The 20,924-nt window shown below is 37.7% G+C and overlaps 1 long non-coding RNA gene across 1 annotated transcript in view; it reads right to left on the bottom strand.

The window, feature by feature from the left end:
• The window catches only part of LOC120782362, a 102,095-nt gene extending 83,205 nt beyond the window's left edge, over positions 1-18,890 (bottom strand). The window contains exons 1-2 of the long non-coding RNA XR_005706249.1: positions 18,675-18,890; positions 13,056-13,500 (exon numbers count right to left, since the gene is read on the bottom strand). This is a non-coding gene — a long non-coding RNA (uncharacterized LOC120782362). The remainder of the gene's footprint in view (positions 1-13,055; positions 13,501-18,674) is intronic.
• Positions 18,891-20,924: the final 2,034 nt, after the last annotated feature.

Here is a 20,924-nt window from a genome sequence, read left to right as displayed (position 1 = left end):
GTATGTCAATGTTGTCGTATATCTCGTACAGCTCATCGTTCCATCGACTGCGGTATTCGCCGTTGCCAAAACGCAAAAGAACATAATTCTTCCGCAGAACCTTACTCTCGTATCGCCAACACTTTAGATGTTGTCCTCGTCCATGCCTCAGCATCATATAGCAGGACGAGAATTATGTTATTGGTGTTAATGCCGGTTTCACGATAGACGAAATTATCTACGACTTCAAAGTTATGACTGTCGACAGTGGCGTGGGAGCCAAGTTGCGAGTGCAACGACTGTTTGTTTGATGGCAGAGGATATTTAGTCTTGCCCTCGTTCACTACTAAACCCCTTGTTGGTACACAGAGGCAGGTGCGTATCTTGGCTGCAACAAGATAGTAGTTCTAGTCAATGTTAGGACCTCAGAGCGTACTCATTTCTAAAATAATGGAGACGAATCTTCCTTCTATCACAATTTAATCGATCTGGTTAGTGGCTTTTTAAACCGGAGACAACCAGGTAGCTTGATGAATTTTCCTATGTAGGAATTCAGTAGTACAGATAACCATATTTTGGGCTCCGGCAAAGTCGATCAGCCTCAACCCATTTGGGGATGTTACATCATGCAGGCTGAATTTACCGACCGTTGTGCCAAAGATACCATCAGTTTCGATACCTTCAACTTACCTAGCTAAATGAGTGAGAAGGGAAAGAATTCCAAGCAGAATTGTTTTCATGAGATCTTACTATACACATATGACCCCCCATATGACCTTGGAAGCGGTTTAACCATGTATGTATGTTTGTATATACACGAACTGGTCTCTCAGTGTTTGAGATATCGGTGTGAAATTTTGCACTTGACCTTTTATCAGCAAGAAAGTGCTCATTTAACATCTAAGGTTTTTTCTTGATAAAATATATAATAAATAAACATTTGCTTATTAAGGTCAATTTTTATCTAATATGCTGATCATAAGTATAAACTCGATATTGAGAGACATCCAATGATATTTTGACATTTGAAATTGTTAACCGCTAGTTCGTTGTGAATTTAAAGTGATAAAAAACAAGGAAAAACGTTAACTTCGGCTGCACCGAAGCTAATATACCCTTCACAGGTGCATTTCTTTTAGTAACTATGTGTTCAGTTTGTATGGAAACTATATGCGATAGTCATCCGATCTGAACAATTTTTAGGAGATACATTGTTGCTTTAGAAATTAATCTATACCAAATTTGAAAGGGTGAAGATAATTTGTTAAATGTGAAAGTTGTCCATACAAGAACTTGATTCCGATCGTTCAGTTTATATGGCAGCTATATGTTATAGCGGTCCGATATCGTTCAGACCAATGAGCAGCTTCTTAAAGAGAAAATGACGTTGCAAAATTTCAAAACGATATCTTAACAAGTAAGGAAGGGCTAAGTTCGGGTGTCACCGAACATTTTATACTCTCGCACGATAAAGTGATAATCGAGATTTCATTATCAGTCATTTACATATTTTTCAAATACCGTATTTGTGTAAAGTTTTATTCCGCTATCATCATTGGTTCCTAATGTTTATATTCGTATTATACAGAGAAGGCATCAGATGGAATTCAAAATAGCGTTATATTGGAAGAAGGCGTGGTTGTGAACCGATTTCACCCATATTTCGTACATGTCATCAGGGTGTTAAGAAAATATTATGTACCGAATTTCATTGAAATCGGTCTAGTAGTTCCTGAGATATGGTTTCTGGTCCATAAGTGGGCGACGCCACACCCATTTTCAATTTTTAAAAAAGCCTGGGTGCAGCTTCCTTTTGCCATTTCCTCCGTAAAATTTAGTGTTTCTGACGTTTTTTGTTAGTCGGTTAACGCACTTTTAGTGATTTTCAACATAACCTTTGTATGGGAGGTGGGCGTGGTTATTATCCGATTTCTTCCATTTTTGAACTGTATATGGAGATGCCTGAATAAAACGACTGTGTAGAGTTTCGTTAACATAGCTATAGTAGTTTCCGAGATATGTATAAAAAACTTAGTAGGGGGCGGGGCCACGCCCACTTTTCCAAGAAAATTACGTCCAAATATGCCCCTCCCTAATGCGATCCTTTGTGACAAATTTCACTTTAATATCTTTATTTACGGCTGAGTTATGACACTTTATAGGTTTTCGGTTTCCGCCATTTTGTGGGCGTGGCAGTGGGCCGATTTTGTCCATCTTCGAACTTAACCTTCTTATGGAGCCAAGAAATAGTGTACCAAGTTTCATCATGATATCTCAATTTTTACTCAAGTTACAGCGTGCACGGACGGACGGACGGACGGACAGACATCCGGATTTGAACTCTACTCGTCACCCTGATCACTTTGGTATATATAACCCTATATCTGACTCTTTTAGTTTTAGGACTTACAAACAACCGTTATGTGAACAAAACTATAATACTCTCCTTAGCAACTTTGTTGCGAGAGTATAATAATTATATACATATACATACAAACATAAATATAATTTGATTCGCTTGGGGATAACTACCAACAATATATATGTATATATACATACATATATATTGCCTTGGAGATCATAAGTTAATCGAATTGTGCTAACAAGTGTGCACTTCATCAAAAAATATTCGAGTGTCCAAAGCATTGTTCACAAAGTCGTTTATTAGTCTGTCCAATAATGTCAATACCACAAACATATTTACACATATTCACTTGCAAGCCCGGAATAGTACGGGAAATAAAGTGCGCAAAAAGTACTCATCTCTTTATATGTAGAAGTATTTATATATAGTATATCAATCGATACATCGCGACTTGACCGCTTACTCTCGTATAAATTGTCACTTATGATTGTGCTTGATATAAATAAATAACAAAATATTTACATATGCTAAAGGCGTAGGCAATATTACTTGATACGCACAACACACTCCAAAGTCACACACACACGTCTGCATATATTAAATATACATACATATATACATAGTATGCTTGAGGGGCACATTGTCACAACATTCGATTATTGTATTATATGGCGAGTATAGTGGTTCGAGACTGCCTGAGTAGAACAGAATTTGAAAATTGAATTTTGGTATTGAATTAAATCTATTTTATAACATCAAAACACACGCGAATACGTACTTAAATCAGCCCATACATTGTCCATACGACGATCTAGACAGAAGCATGGTAAAGAAAATCAAAATCGGATGGAACGAGCTATCTGTGTGCAAAAATCATGTGTAAAACGTTGTATTGGAACCGACTGTTTGATTCCTGAAATTGAAGCCCGTGATCTCGGCAACATTTGGTTTCAACAAGACGGCACCACTTGTGTACTTCCAATCCACCGATAGAAGAGACTATAGGAACATTCTCGGAATACTAACTAGTCACTGCCTGGTGGCGACACACGGCTGCAGAATGAGGCTGATAGATCGAAAAGATAGCTAAATATGTCTAGAGCAAGGCAGTGGAGCATCTCTTGTGCACTTGACCCGCATTGGTAAGACTACGCGGTATGATACACTGGAAAAGTATCGATTGTGTAGTCACAGAGTCTGTTGAAATTCGAGTCAAGCGCAGGCTTTCCTAGTAACGGATCTCTAGCTAGAATCGCATAGGACTAAAACAATTCCATGCGTAACTCAAGGGCCTACCAGACTAACCTAACCTAACCTATATAAACACTGGAAAAGAACTCACAAGATTTCTTTAAAGATGCCAGCTTTACAAATATTTATCTTCGACCCAAAGTTAAAAACTTATACATTCCTCGGCTACCGCCTCGTATATGACTAAAACAAAGTCCAGCAAAAGGATGAACTAGAAATACTCACAATCCACGTAGTACTCAGAGTAATATTACAGCACAAACGAAAGAACGAAAGTGAAATTGGACCATTAACCGAGGAATATACATATATGTATGTACATATATAATGAATATGTAGCTGGTGTCATGAGAACAAATGTGCGTACAAATAATATATAAATATGTCTAAATGTGTCTAACAATTAGAAAAGCGAGACGGAATAGTCGAAAAATCGCTTGAATGTTTTTATTAAACTCACTCGTACGCCCCACGGAAGTGTGCGCATAGAAAGACTAGGCAATATCAAGGCAAACAAAACCAGAAAGTAGCCAAAAAATACAATTGGGTTGAGCAATATTTTTTCGGGGGCGTTCATGTGTAGACGTAGCTAATAAATATGCCAGCGGCCACGGCTCCCAACCAAGCAAATTATGCTAGAAGCAAATCGAATGGGCAACAACAAAGCCTATAGTAATCGAATTGCTCTTTCAGCAATCAAGCGTGAGCAATCGGCTGTTACCCAACGAGCAGCAACATTAACGACGCTGCTGTCACATATACCCTACACACACATATGTATGTACCTTCACGAAGCGAAAAGTTGCAGATGGCTCATGATATACAATCCAGCACGGTCCTCCCTTCTGCCTCTTCTCAGAGGCGAACACTAAGCCTTTAAGTGTATCCAGCACTTGTTGTTTTTGTTGATTCGTCGCTTGCCACAATGGATTTGTAAACACAACGACGCCAACTTCCACTCACCCAGCGTGCCCAGCATGGTTGCCATAGGTCAGTGCTCAGAGCTCAGTGCGGGATAATGATGGATCTATTGGTCTGACTATAAATAACAACAACAAGAGCAAAGAAATATTGCATAAGCAAATTGACAGACAGATAGACGGGTGGACGGACGGACGAACGGATAGACAACTGAAGAAAGTGTTTTCAACAATGAAAGGAAAAGCGGAAAGCAAAGCGAATTTAGGTGGGGGAGCACGTGACTTGGCGCACATTGCAAAAGGTTAAATAGGAAAAAAGGTAAACAGCAAAAGAAAAAGAAAACGAAAAATAAAAATAAAAATAAAAATAAAAGGAATAAAGGTCAACGTAACGAAAAAAGCCAATTAAACCGAGCGATGCAATGATCGGGACGGCATGGGCGCACTCGTTGCACACGCTGAATAACGGGATACATCGCAAATCGCCAATCATGATTATATGGCACAGTGTGGGCGACGATGTAAGCCAAAGTCTAATGGAATAAAAGGGCGCTAGTAAGTAGATGTAACGAAGACGTTCAATTAAATCGATAATCCAATCAGAGTGTTGAGGACTTTAGGTGAATTTAACTCAGCACCAATGGAATGTGGTGCAGTACGCAAAATGAGCAGTGATTAATTGAGCTTAGAGTGCGCCTGTTTAGAGATTTTCAGTATTACTTCGATATTACAATAAGTTACAGTTATTACAATACTTAGCCAATAAAAAATTATTAATAATCATAACCGAAAAGTATCTTACTACCAATTGATTACAATAAGATTGTCAGCCTTGTGTTCAGCTCCAGAATACTTTCACGGTCCGACAGATTTTTATGAGATACATTTTGAAATGAAACTTTTCGCGGAGATTGGATATCCTGAACTCCTATGTACGGATCAAAAACACCGTCTGTATGTACATATTGTGAAATCTCCTTGAGCCAGTCACAAATTTCTGAAGCGGGTAATATAGATTCCAGCCATTTCATTGGTTCATAGAAGATGAATGCAACCGAGATGACTCAACCTTAGTCTGCCGGAAGCTGGGCAGTGGAAGGGAAAGCATCTAAATGTTTCCACCTCAACTTCCTGAATGCAGCTTCGACAAGTTAAGTTCTCAAAAATGGTGCAAGATCATCGGTTTTCCAGCTTTTGCCCACCAGACAAGTAGCATATGTAAACCAGGACTCTATGACGTTCAGGTTATTAGAGATGCACTCGCTCTCTGACCTATTAATGTACCCAATTACTCAGAGTCTGATACCAACGATTCTACCGGCTATCTCCACCCATGTTACGTTTACACCGGCATTAAGTGTCATTGTTGGTGTCGTATGTGGTGTACCACTGATGCCAATGAGAGCCGGCTTTTGAACACGTTCTAGCTGTTTAGCGACTGAAAATTTACCGAGCACCCTCCATCAAACACATACACCTTATAAAATAGGGGAAACTACGGTTTCGTACAGCCAAAGCACAACTTTGGTCTCCACGACAGATTTTATCAAGAACGAGGTCCAAGTACTCACCTGAGAGCTCTAATATTGCCATTTTTCTGATATTTAAAATGGCATTTGGCAACTGATTAAAGGATTCAAAGAATTTTTAAAAGATTGTTTTATTGTCGAGTTGGCAGGAAAAGCATTACCCAAGAACTCTCCGACTCTTTAAGTATAGACAGCGGTAGTAACTCGCAATTCCACCTTGGTTGAATTTTTTCGATTTTTGGTTTTTCTAAAAGTAATATCTTAGTTTAATATTGACTATCCCATAAGATATGAAATAGTTTTACACGAACTTGGATTCTCTCTTCGAACTCTGTCGTTGGTCCGTCCCACCAATTTACACATCATCAACATTGTTGGCTGTAATTTTGTAGTTCAGCACCGAAAAGTGAAAAAGCTTACATTTTTAGCATAGCAACAACAAGAATATAGATATTTATTGTTTGTTGGTGCAATAAAATATACCAACAAGATAATATCATGTTCTCATAACTCATAAGTATCTAGTATGTGCGACTGCTGATCTTCATAGGAATAAGGTTTAATTTAGACACAAAATGGAAAACTACACACTTTTATGGCAACGAGATATGATAAAGATTGCTTGTTTGTTTTGCATTAACCTGTAGGGCTTCGCTTAGCACCTCCACCCCTAAATGAAACCCGAAAACACAGTGAGAGTCCAATATTAACATTATGACTTAATTTGTGTACGCAAATCAACGTTCAACACTCAAGCTATCCGCAAGCAGAATTTCTGAAGTAAAATCAGCAGCGAACCGACTCATTAAAGTAAATATTTTTTGAGATTAAAGTTTACCTCTGTTATTTCACTGATCCTTGCACCCACTTGCGAACAAATATTGCAGTTTCCAAAACAATTTTACAGTTAATTCGGATCAATCAATAGCAAACGAGCCAAAGACCACGTAACTTCAAAGTTCCTTACCAAAAAGTTGGTGAGTCAACACAGCACTAAAACACAAAAATGCTTGCAAAGTACCAAATTATCAAAGCAAATATCCACAGACACCAGCCGAGCGCGTGGAAGAGGCTACAGACGGGCGGAATGGCCAATGACATCAACAAGTTGCCCTCATCATCGGCCGACAAGAGCAAAACGCAACGAAAGCAAAACAAAAACATTTTCCAATGGCACACTGTGCGCGCACTCATTTACCTCCCTCTGGGCGTCATTGTCAACGGCATAACTTTTGCCTTGAACGCATTCTTTCTTCTTCCGACTCACTGCCTTCCGGGTATTTTGATTAAAGTTCAAATGCCAAACGTTTGGCACAAGTAATTAGCCTTGAAAGCTCACACTGGTTTAGAAGCGCTACAAGTAAGTGTGTGTGTGTGCGCATGAATGCCGTTTAAGGACGACGAAAAGGGTGCGAATGAATTGAGAAAACGAGGGGAGCTTTAAAGGGAAACTTTTGATGCCCTGCTGAAAGCGTACATTGAAGCATGCTGAAAAAGAAAGCACGAAAATGGCAAGAAATAGACAGCAAAGGATAAACTTTGGAAAGCTTGAGAGACAGAAGAGAGCATAATCCTGTTTTCAAAGAGCCGAGGCTTTGCCAATACTCCGAGCGTGTTCTGTTAACAAAAATGCGTGAGAGTTAAAGAGTTCGGATGAGAAAGGGAGATAGAGAGTGCAGTTAAAAAAAATCTCTCACGGTGTCCGTGTTATCTACTAATTAATGCAATGTCAAAGCAGACTTTTGATAAGTTTCATTTAAAATGAAAAAACGTGTTAACTATTTTCAAGTTTCTGATTTCGTTTGTGAATTTTCGCTGCAAAATTTTCCAGAATATCTTATTCCCTCAGCTTAATTTACCTTCATCATATTGGTTCTCAGTTTGTTGGACTGCTTGGTATCTGGCGCCTGCGCGGCAAACGTCAAACGTTTCCAAATGTAAACATTGCCAATTTGCTAAGACTGCAGAGAAGAAGAGTGGCAATCAAATAGTTGTCCTGGATTTCAATGCAGATGTTTGACAGTTATTGCAATAACAAAATAAACATATATTATAGGGCATCCATATCTATCAATATAAGCAATACATATGTAAGTATATATTAATGTTGCCTATGGACCGAAACTTTTTCATCGATTGTTATCAAATTTGGACAATATTATTAAATCGGAGTATATTTAAGTATATCGGTTCACGAGCTAGAATATATTGGGTAGTCGAAAAAGTATTTTCGTATTTTGTCAATAAATGTCGTTGGAGTCGTATCTTTAGTGCTACCAATCACATTGTATCATACCATATAGTGTTCGAATGGTGAGATTTTAAGCTTCATTTAATAAAAAAAAATTAAAAAGTTGAAGAATATTCGTTCAAAAATAGTTTTGTCAATAAATGTCGTATGAAAGAATTCCACGTAAGCCTCAATGAAATTTACTACCAAACAACAATGGTTCGCTCGGTTCCGTTCTGTATTCGATTTACCAGTTTATAGTGTCTCGCAAAAAGGTGATGGATACTTGTTTATTAAGCTTTATAAATATAAAAAAAATAAGTTGAAGTTTGATTATAAATACGAAAAGACTTTTTCGACTACCAGATATTTTATATTTTCAGCAAATTTATCCACTTCTGCAAAGCTACATTTTTATGCTTTATATACTTACACTTTAATTAAACAAATATTAAACCAAGAGGAAGACTATTTTGTTGCCAGACAACACCCACTTAATGGCATTCATTACAAATACAAGTGTGTTCTTTAGTTGTCCAGTGAGTGGAAATACACGGAGCTGTATATATTTCACGGATGAGCACACCCCATTATAGCAGCAACAACAACTCTTTGATACATATTCAATAACTAACACCATCATTATATAAATTTCACACACGCACACACACTTACATCTATTTACTTAGTAACACGCCCACATTCGCCAGCCACCCAGGCACTTAAGCCACGCACTTAACCGACTTACACAGCTTAGAGTTGAGTGCGCCACCAACGTCAATAGAACAGACTAAGTTGCATTACAGCACACGTGCTACATACATATGTATATAAGTATATGCACGTATGGTTGCACCAAAAGTCAACATTAGTAAGGCACACACTCATTAATTTTCCCCTTTTCTTCGCAACTTTTCTTGCTTCTGGCACTCTTTGCCATCTTAAGTGAATTAAAGGAAAATTATGTCGCAAATAAAAGGGAGAAAAGGAATGAAATAGCCCGAAGGCTCACGGCAAATAGCGCTAGAACTTTGGAAAGTTGGAACGAAGCAAATAGCTTTGTTTCCTTTTCTTTTAAATATTGTTTCATAGACAGCAAGCGCACTCATATACAAACATATATATATCTGTAGGTATAATTTGACCAACTTTATAACGGAATTGAGCAACAAGAAAAACCTGACATTAAAAATAGCAGACAAAGTTATTTTCTACAAAAGTTCAAACGACCTAGTAATAAATAAAAGAGATGCCACACCAAAAATCGAGAGCAGATACGAAGAAGTAACTGTTGATTGTAATCAAAGAAACATTACAATTAAAAGCTAGTATCAACATTCGGCACGAGGCTACTAGCACAACACACAATCGTAAAAGAAATCTTCGCTTTTCTTCTTTTTTGGACTGTCGAACAGTCGATCAAACGATAAAGACTATAAACAAAAACTGTGGCGGAAGGTAAATACTTTTTTTGGTTTGTAACTAACGAGCCGACACGCTCATTGAAGGCCGGTTCGCGTGTCGCGGAAGGAGGGCAGAAGAAAGGAAATAGCCGCTTAGCTGCCATGGCGAACAATAGTTTCAGCAACAATGGAAATTGGAGCCACAATACCTATGATACCTACAGACGTATGGATGGAGTTATTAGGAGTTGACACGGTTGAAAAGCAACGAAGTAAACTTATCAAAGTGCAAATGACGGAGGGCGCGGCTTTACGGGTTTGATACTTTCCTGCTTTAGTTGCCAAATGACACGCTTTGCGCCAAGCGAGTCGTGACGAGAAATAAATCAAATTGATATTTGTATGTATGTCTAACTATACATAAATAAGTACCTTTAAATGAGCTGAAATGCTTTGCAGTATTCAAAAAGGAAGAATCAAGCGACTTCTAATAGACAAGAGCATAAGATTCAGAAACACACCGTTACGTCGTTGCACCTATGTATACATATGTAGTACAATGTGCAACACATACGTACGAGTATGCATGCATCCATGTGGCAATCTGTCGCACATATGCTTACGTCGTTTTGTCCGTCCGCTGTGAGGACAATGGCACACAATTACGTAGCGGTATTTCCCAGGCCTGCCATAAACAAAACCCATGCGGCACAATGGCTCGAATCTGTTGAAGTGTTGGGAACCGCTTGAGGTGCTCAGACATCACAGACGGCGATAAGACAGAGGAGCAGTGACGCCATTGACTCCGAAGCAGTGTCGTTACACACTTATATTCTACTTATAATTGCAATGTGTTGAGTAAGCAAATGTAATTAAGCCATTTACGGCAAAGAGAACTGTAAATCACTACATCAGTATAAATGAGTGTAGATATGTTTATTAGGTGCATCCATTTGAAGAACTAAATACCCATATTGAGTATTTATTATTTATTGATTTCATAATAATTGTTGACTATATAACAATTTTCAACAGATTAAATATTTCGTAGATTATAATACGTGTCATTGCACTATACAAATTCACAAGCTAAATGAAGGACCTGAGGCACTTTCGAAAACAGTGAAGAATGCTCCGTGAAGAAAATAGCATTAAACGGAAAGCCGATAAATAAAAATAAAATAAAAGCTGTCTTTCGAAAATTGATATTCTTCGTATGATAAATGAAAATACGGTCTTTTTAGGTGGCATGCGTTCCTCAACCTCCTGCCCAGAATCATAGAACGAATGTCAATTCTGTTGAAATATTGTTTGAGCATGGAAATTTCAATCCCACAAAACTTCCACTTTAATTGTATTTTTGTTCGCTTTCGGATTACTAAATCCTAACTCAATGAATTCTAATTAATAATCTGCAGTGGGCAAGGACATTGCTAATACCAAGTAAACCGTTATCTAGTATTTGTATACTAACCACCGATTGAAGAGTATAATTTACATATTTATATAAGTGTGTTATATACTATATGTACTTATTTACAGGCATAGTAGTGGATTTGTGCTTATACTACACATTGAGTGCAGAAAGTAATTAAGTTCTTTGGGTAATAAGTGGTTTATTGTGTGTAGGATGCAAATTAACTGTAAAGCCTTTAAGCTTGCGGTTGAGCAAATAGGTTTTTATTTACATTTGCAGAAAAGAGAATTCCCCCAGAGCTGTTGTCTATTAAAAAGAAGAAATCGTAAACTTCGATTGCACCGGAACTGTCTTACCTTTCACAGGTGCATTTCTCAAAACATAAAAGGGATAAAAATACGTATATCTTGCTTTGTATCGATCAGCAGCACAAGGCTCCATTCTAGACCAAGACTTGTGGAACAATCAGCTACGCCGCTATACTAAAACTCGAAATGCCAGACGAATCGTACATAACTTGGCTACGCGGACGACATTGCAGCAGTAATTGCAGCACGAGACATAGAATGAACACGAAGAAGGCTTAATCAGGTCATGATATGGACAAAGCATGGCTCGACTCACACAACCTCCAGCTTGCTACGGAAAAAACAGAACTACTACTCCTAACAAATAAGCACATACTCCTCGAAATATGTAAGTATCCAAACGACTACGGATATTCTTAGGACACAAAAAGCAGTAAACTACCTAGTGAAAGATTGGACCTTGGATTAACCGTCTGGGTACAAATTCAGCACGCCGCTGGAAAGGCAACGAAAAGCACCTTCCAACATAGCAGACTAATAGTCAACATAGGAGGCGCTAGCCAGAAAGCTCCTAATGTCGATGCCATCAGCGTCCGATTATGCCGAGCTGCGATCTGGGCAGATGTACTTAAAAAGGAAAACAGGCGTAAGGGAGTGGCCAAAGTGCAGCGCACCGCAGCCTTCAGAGATCCATAAACCTATCGAACAGTGTCTGGTGTCGCAATATTAAATATAAGCGGTAATGCCCCAGTTGACCTTCTGGCATACGAATGGAAAAAAGCTATGGTAGCTAAAGAAAACATCCGAAAATAACAAGAGGGCAATAGAACAAATAAAGAAGGATTCAATAAGAACATGGAAACGAGAACGCACCGCCGTAGAAAACCAATTGGTCAAATAAACGCGAACAACTTAATCAGCGTCATGCTGGAGAGCCAAGAAAACTGGGGGATTATCCAGAAATTCGCAGCAATTTTGCTACGCAGTAAAAATCGGGACCGCAGATGTAAATCTCTCAATGAGAACGCCTCCCTGAAATAATGCAAATTTGTTTCCAGTGTGGGTGACGGTTCCTTAGTGGTGGGTTTTAGTGACCTGCAAGTGGCACAAACCGTTGCTGTGACAACAGCACTGATGATGCGGAAGGCATTTTTCACTCCCTCACCCGCAAAAAGAAATATGAATAACATATCTGAATGTAGGGCTGCTATAGCTCAGGAGTTGAAGGTTAACCGTTCGAAAATTACTTAAAGATATGTATGTACATCTATCAGACTACATGAGAGCGCACATAACAAATGTTTCTTACATCAAATTTCGCAACTAAAAACATGAAAGGTGTCTGGGCATGCGCTGTGTTAGCAAAGAAAACCTAACCTACATCTGCTATTCTATCAAATACGTGCTTTAGTCATAAGTATTACATAAATTATACCAAGCTCTGCCAGCACCACCAATTCCGGAACTTATCTTTAAACAAACACTTCTTCACTTCAACGAACCTCAGAAATGTTCCAAACTGATTAGCGCCCTTTAAGTTTGAGTTTCAATATTTTCATTGAATTATTTACATTTTTTATTGCTTTTAAATGATATTCGTTATTTACACAATTATTTTTTACATAAAATATGCGAAATTCTAGGAAAACTCACCTTCAGTTGTGTATTTTCGGTTGTATTCCAGCGCTAACAGCTCTCACAGCAAATTCCGCTGAACTTCTGGCTGCAACTAATTTAATTAGCACTTGCTGAATAATTGCAATTTCCACAGATTTGCTCGCACACACAACGACACTTCAACTTTTGCGAAACACTGATAATGCCGAGTCCAGCCAATACATACAGACAAGTACTCTGCACTTTTTGTTATTATTACTTGTTATTGCTTATTATTATTCTCTATATTCGCACAATCAATTCGTACACTTTCAGGGGCACTCGCACACTTTATAGCCGCTGCTAATTTAATTGCGGCTGCTGTATGTGAATTAAAATCGCAAATAGCGCTGCCGTATCAAGTACTCACACGCGCTAAACTGCACTGTCCGTGTGTGTGAGGGTGTGCGTGCGGCGGTGTTTACATACACACTGCTTATCGCTAAAAATATTACACTTGTTAATTCCTAGCATTTATGTATTCTTCTCATTGCGAATATTTTCTTCAATAAGCTGCACGTTAAAAAATGCTGAAGCAAATATTTACGTTACACATAAATCACAGGACAATCGCATGTAATCGAAAAGAGGAGTGGCGTGAGAATAGGCGCATAACTGCACAAAAACATTTGCGGATTTATTCGTTTTTCGTATCCGCAGCGGTTCTTCTTCTTTTCTATTGTTATCATCTTTTCTGTCGACCCGAATGCAATGATAACTTTGTACGTTCGCTTATCTTACCTAAACTATGAATTGGTTGACTCGCCTAAAAGCCATTGACATTCCAGCTAAACGCCGAATAATCGCCGAAATATGTATGTGGTGTCGTAAGATCTTGTTTAGAGAAACAAAACATAGACGAATTTGTTAATGGATTTATGGCTAATAACAAAGAGATCATAATAAAAGAAACGAAGACACGCCGTCGCTTCGTTGCGAGCACTGAAGTAAATAGTTATGTATCTATGTATGTGTGATTATGTGTATTTATAATTGTTTAAGGTCGATTGGTTTGGGCACTTTGCTGATAAGGAAATTATTTACAATAAACACGCACAAGAAAACACTCAAAACAATCAGACCAATTTATTTAATCTCGCTGCGGATTAACTGAAAATAATTTCACATGTGAGTATGTGTGTTCGTATGCAAATGCGAGTGAATCAACAAGACCGATTACAAGGGACGATGCAAAAAGTACATTCATATCAATGTAAGCACAACAACGCAATAACGACGTAATGCATGTTTGTGCCTGCCTGAGCATGCCTGAGCACTGCAATTGACGGCACAAATTGCAATAGCGACTGCGTTTATAATTTTACAAAATTACAGGGAATTTTCGAGCGCAGTAATGCAAACTTATATAAATGCATTTATATTTAATACAAGTAAGTATGTAAGTATACAACAAGTATGTGTATATTATTTATGCATATACATAAGTGCCAAAGTGTCGGTATGTGAAATCTAGCTTATAAATATTTTTGCTTTTATGGAAAGTTCACATATCCACATACATACATATGCATGTACATAGATTTAGAAATAAACCAATTTGAAGTACAGATTTTGGAGATATAATGGTGAGAAAGTAATAACTTGGGGATTACCTACAGATATGTACATAATATTAATGCACGAACGCGAATCCCCGAACAGCCGACCGACTTGTTGACAATAAATTGCTTATAGCGCGTTTTTTATTAATGTAGTTATATCTATGATTTATTCATACATTTTATTATCGAACCAGCAATATAAATCTCATGCATATATTTTTTAGAGAAGTGAGCAATGGAAGCATGAGAGTTAAAACAGCTGTGAAATATAGCAAAATACTAGCAACTAGTATTATTGTGAAATTTTTCAAAAATATACTATATATACATATTTTTTTTTATTTTTTACATCATACCACACGCAAACTTTAAGTTAACCCCGGATAATGGTATCGATTAAAGAATTTGTCTCAAATTTTGTTTTTCTAACCAAATTTCGTATGCGGAATCGTTGGGAATTTTAGATCGATGACTTAGATTTTAGGAACACAAGCCTAAGAGTGGTACAAAACCTTTAAAGACGGTCAAGAGATCGGCGAAAACATGGCTCGTTCTGTACGACCTTCGACCTCTTCAACTGATGAAAATATTAAAAAAAGGAAAGAAGTGGTACTTGAAAATCGTCAAGCAAGTGTTAGTGAGATGGAAAGAGAGCTCGACATCTCTCGCGAGTCCGTTCGAATTATTTTGGTGAATATTTTGGGTACAAAGCGCGTTCTTGCTCGACTCGTCCCGGTAAAGCTGATTTTTTTTAAATAGTACCGTAAACAGGTCTCTTTGAGCATGCTTGATCGACCGAATTCCAATCTCAGATTCATGGAGAGCATTGTAACTACCGATGAGAATATGCGTATAATAAGTCTGACATACAAACAAATCAACAATCATCGGAACGGAACCCGTTTTCAGTCAATCCGCAGCTCATTGTACGGACAATATCTTTTATAGATAGTTTGTTTTTAAGTTTCTTCGAAGACGTTTTCACGGAGAAGGCCGGGATCAAGGCAGCAGCTTAGGACCTTTTTTAGCTCCGTCGGCGTGCTGCTCAAAAAATATTTATTTTTTGAAATTTCACTTTCACTACGTATTCTTGAAACATGTATAAATTTACTCAGAATCTTTCAAAACAATCAGTACTGTCGTTTTTTTAATGGCCAATTTAATTTATAAAAATATCGTCTCTGCTTTATTGAATATTTTTAGTCTGTGCATGGCGCACATTTGATCAGCTCAGATATACTTTTCACATTTGAATCTCTTGAATTTGAAATTTTCAATATCATACCATTTTTGACCAGCACTTGTTTGCTTAATTGCTTGCAGCTTGAGTTCTTTTCGAAGTGAACGAGGACACAGTTTGCAAAAAATAATATATATGTATATACACATACATATATGTATGTAAGTATAGCGAATTATAAAAATTTGATTACTACAAACGAGCATATGTATACATACATACATAATAATTAAGGCATTTGAACTTGCGTTGTTCTTTAATAAAATTGTTCTTGGTTTATTAATTAATTTAATTTGTTGCACTTAATTTCCAATCGACCATGACAAATTGCTGTGGATTTTTGAAAATATATATATTTTTTTAATTAAATAATTAAATTAATTAAATAAGAAATTATAATTCAAATTAGATCACCATACTTAATTCTCAACATTGCTTTTTATATTAATTATGCATAAAAAATTTTAGTAGACATTACTTCGATCAAATTTCTTCGTCCTGTTACTGTCGGTGTGTGCTTCTTTTGTTGACCTAGTACTTTTTTCAAAAATTTCAGTTTGCAATACTAAACGTAGCCGAACAAAATAATCGATACAAGAGCAGCGGCAATCGGAAATTGATACTTTTATCAAAGGAAAAATTCAAAATCATAAATCAATGTGAATAAAAATAGACAAGTGTAGAGATGTCATTATATGGAAGTAACATATCAAGCGCTCAAAGCCCAGACTGATATCACGGCTTTGTCAATTGCACCAGCATGTGGGCACGTAGGTGTGTATGTACATACATATGTATACAACTATTTATATGATGAATATACGGTATCACTTAAGCGACTATAACGGTACTTTTATCAGTGCCACAACTGAAATGTTATTAAGTCGCCTCACTTGTCTGTCAATCAGTCCGCCTGCCTGCTAAATGGCACTAAGCGAAAGCACACATACACACGTGCATGTACCGTAAATAAATAAAAATATTTTTCTGCCCATGCACCTGCACATACATACATATATTTATATATACATACTTTTGTATACATATGCATATACATACTTACATATGTACATATGTATGTATTTACATGGTTTAGTGTTCCGAAATGCAAAACTCTCGTCGGCCGGTTGTCGCACTGACCGGTGGCACTGACATTTATTCGATAATTGATAAGACAGTGCGACAGGTCTGTCAGCTCAACGTGAGCGACTGCTAATATGTATGTATGTATGCACACAAACTTCCCATAAAAAGCACTATAATAACCAAAATTGCTTGCAATTTCACAAATTGCTGGCTGGCTGGCATGTGTTAAGGAGCTGCTAAAAATAGCTCAAGCCAATTGTTTGTTGGATAATAAAAAAGTGACTAGCTCACCATATGTAATTAAACAGCGCACATACATTTGTGTGCTACAAGTCTCACTAAATTATTCACATTTCACTTTAAGCGTTTGTTCTTTTTTGCCACCGCAAGCACTTTTAACTTTCTGTCGATTATTTTTGCTTTGCAGCACCAAAACGCTCGGCGTCCACCATTGATTTCTTTGCAGCAATTAAATATGAATGGCGAACCAGCTGAAAACCATAACAACAGCAGTCACTCACATGCGCACACACACACACTTCCATGTGGTGGCTCTAATGTTTGGCAGCCGAAAGTGCACGGCGTGTTGGCGTCACACTACTCGCCGTCAAGTTGACAGTGGCAGTGACAGTGGCAGTGATCGGCGCGCTTTGCGGCAAGTGCGCCACCACCGACGCCACCACCGACGCCACCACCCATTCAGCCACCCAAAGTAAACACGCCGAAATAGTGTGAGTGAAGTGAATAGAAAGGCAGCACAAGAAAAGCTATAAAAGTCCAAATAAAACGGTGCACTTTAAAGCAAATATTTTTATTTTCAATTTCGACTTGTTTATGCCATTACTTTCAAACACACGCTGATTTCTCTAGCTGCGTCGAGTCGATTTCCGCTCGCTGTTTTTCCTTTGGCTGTCACCAACGCCACGAAAAGGTTCTTGCAAGCAAAAGTTTATTTTTGGTTAGTTTCAATAGCTCGTCGGCGGGCTTACCCAAACAATCAAATGGCCCATTGTTACACCTTTTACTCGATGTGCTGTTAATTGTTTTTATTGTTGGCGGTGTTTTTCTGCAATTTCAATTTGATTCTTATTGTGGCTGGTCGATGCCTGCTTTATTGAGAAATTTTCACCAATTCAACGCGCACTTTCTCAAGCAGCCGAAAAGCAAGAGCAAAACTTTTGGGTCACTTGGCATCGGCCGAAAAAGGAAGACAAAAGCATAATGGCAAATGCAAACAATCAAATGATGGGTATTGAAATAAATGAAAACTCAAAATAGCCACAACAACACGGGTTGTTGAGAAAGCTGGTACCGATGGCTAAATATCAGATTTATTGCCATCTTTTCACATTTCTATTTTCGAATTATTATTTATTCTTATTGCTTTGGCCACTTTATCATGGAGCACTTGTGACGTACATGGCGACTTGTGTATCTTCATCAAAATACAAGTAGACAAGCAGCAAGAGGAAACTAGCAACAACTTTAGCCTACTAATTCACGCCACTCAGCTTTTTTCGTCTGCACGCAGGCTTCTTCGCGCTTCGCTAATTTAATTCTTTAACGAATTTTATATACTTTTCGGTCAAAACTGTTGTCAACTATTGCCAATGTGCCAAATTTTTATTTTCCACAAATTTTTTTCACTTTTTCTGAATTCACGAAAAGATTGCTAAATTGTTTTCTTTTTGTGTGGTAGAATTCAATGAGCTCCACCAAAAAACTAACCACTCACTGAAAATTCAGAGAGAGAAATCGCGCGCGCATCCACTTGTATGTAATTCGCCTTCGTCGTTTCGAGAGTTTGCTTTTCTGATGCACATATAAAACACTCGTACTCGTTTCGTGGCGTACGTACGAAAAAACGCTGAGTAGTTGTACCAACGCGCACTCCACAACCAAATGCCAGCAAGTTCCGATATCAACTGTTTGGCCTATGATTTTTCGCTTGGTCAAAAAGCACCGCAATGTGCCATCTAGTCAACGCGGAACATTGCTGGCTGTGTATGTGCATGTGTGTATGTGTTGCGTATGAGCATGTGTTGTTGCCGTTTTAGTGATTCTTCTGTCTACATACCATACATGCTTGTACGAGTTTGTATGTATGCGCGACACATGTATGCCAATTTAATACCAGCAGTTTGTTTTTGAGCCCATCATTTGCCCAACTAACTTGACTGCGGAAAACACCGGGACAGAGCCAGCTGAGTATTTAACGTTGCTTTAGTGACATACACTCTCTTTAGTTTACACTCGCATTGACGTTGCTTCGAAGGCAGCGATGTCTGGCTCGTTTCAGTTTTAGTATTGCACGCTACACGGTAAAATTACATATTATAGAAAGTTTAACTGAAATATAATATTATAAGTGCTGGCTTTACTATTCATATTGAACCACGCTACCTATAAGGCCTATGGTATTTGCCTTCTATAACTCTTAATCCCGAGACCCTTTTACACTGCGCTCGGATTTTAAACAGTGACCTGATATATGCAGTTCGCTACGAGATTCAGCTGACAATGATTGAGTCTCGGACTAGCCACGAGGTGAAAGATAATTACTTTAGAAACTTAAAGCGAAAATTAAAAAAGTTTTTAAAGAAAACATTTGTAGAAATATCGTTCTGAATCAATGTGTTGAGTTTCTTGGAGAAATAATGTGGTCAACAGAAGCATATCCCTCTTTCAACTTATGTTCATTTCAAAAAATCGATTTTTTTATTGTCTTATTAAATTAAGAAACACCTGTAGAATTTTGTTCTAAATTTTTAAGTTGATGCGAGTAATAATTTCGGAGATACAGCCTTGAGAACTTTGCGCTCGAGGCCAGCTAGGCTAAATGCGCCGTTTTTAAAGGAGTTTTTCACGAAACTATGTTTTCGAAGTCGGTTGGCAAGATTTCTCGAGAACAACTCAACCGATCTTCATAAAATTTTACACAGGTCTTTGAGATATAATTCTTAAAGACTTGAGCGAAGGACCTTTTTTCCGATTACAACTATTTAAAAAAATGTGTCCCGAAATTTTCACTGAAATTTTTACTTTTTTTTGAAAAAAAATGTCTGTCAAAAATCCAATCTTCAGTTTTTTTCCCTTCGTCCGAGGTGTTACCAGAATTCTTCTGATTCTTTTTTTCAGTGTAATCACATTATACAGCAACAAAATAAACGAAATCGTTATGCTCGCTTAAACACAGTTCCCAATGTTATTGTTTAACACATCCGCATACTTATACACACACATCTGTGTGTGTGTGTTTCGCTCTCGGAACTTAGAAATTTTCATTTAGTAACTGCACGCATTACCAAAGCTCATCTCTCTAAGAAAACTTTTTCTCATATACGCAAACGAAGGCTCGCTACTAAAGCGGAAGAAGAGAGAGAGTGGAGCTTTTAAATTTCAACAAATCTCCACGAGGCAAGGTGGTTGTGTGAGAGAGAGCTGTTTCGCATGAGTATAACGAATTGGTAACTGCTGAGAATCGTGAGCGGGTTAAATGTTTGTTTATGACTTTATATCTACATATACACACCCACATAAATAACGGCGTATTTTCGTGCTCAAAAATATTTGTGTTGCCTGCTGCCGGAATACACCAACAACGTTGATAGCCATTCGAGCGATATCAGTTTTTTATTAGAGCCGTCTTTAGAATACAAAACGAAATTGGATTTCTGTATTTCAGTGTTAATTGATTTCTGTCACTCTCTAATCTCCCGTTGACCTCTTGCTGATAACAACTACTTGCACACATAGCTGCCGCACTTATCTGTATGTAAATATATCTGTATGTATACATGTACAATTTACCCATACAAGCACATAAAGAATGCAAGTAAACTTTCTTAACTCGGAATGTTCACATAAATAACTCTCGCTCTCACTCTAGCTTTTCGAATTCGAAATACCTACACCCACAGAGACTGTAATCAGCTGATTGAGATATCCAACAAATGCATACATTTACACACAAACATA

The sequence above is a fragment of the Bactrocera tryoni genome, chromosome 1, assembly GCF_016617805.1.
Source record: "Bactrocera tryoni isolate S06 chromosome 1, CSIRO_BtryS06_freeze2, whole genome shotgun sequence".
NCBI classification, from domain to species: domain Eukaryota; kingdom Metazoa; phylum Arthropoda; class Insecta; order Diptera; family Tephritidae; genus Bactrocera; species Bactrocera tryoni.
This window is presented reverse-complemented; position numbering and strand designations above follow the sequence as displayed.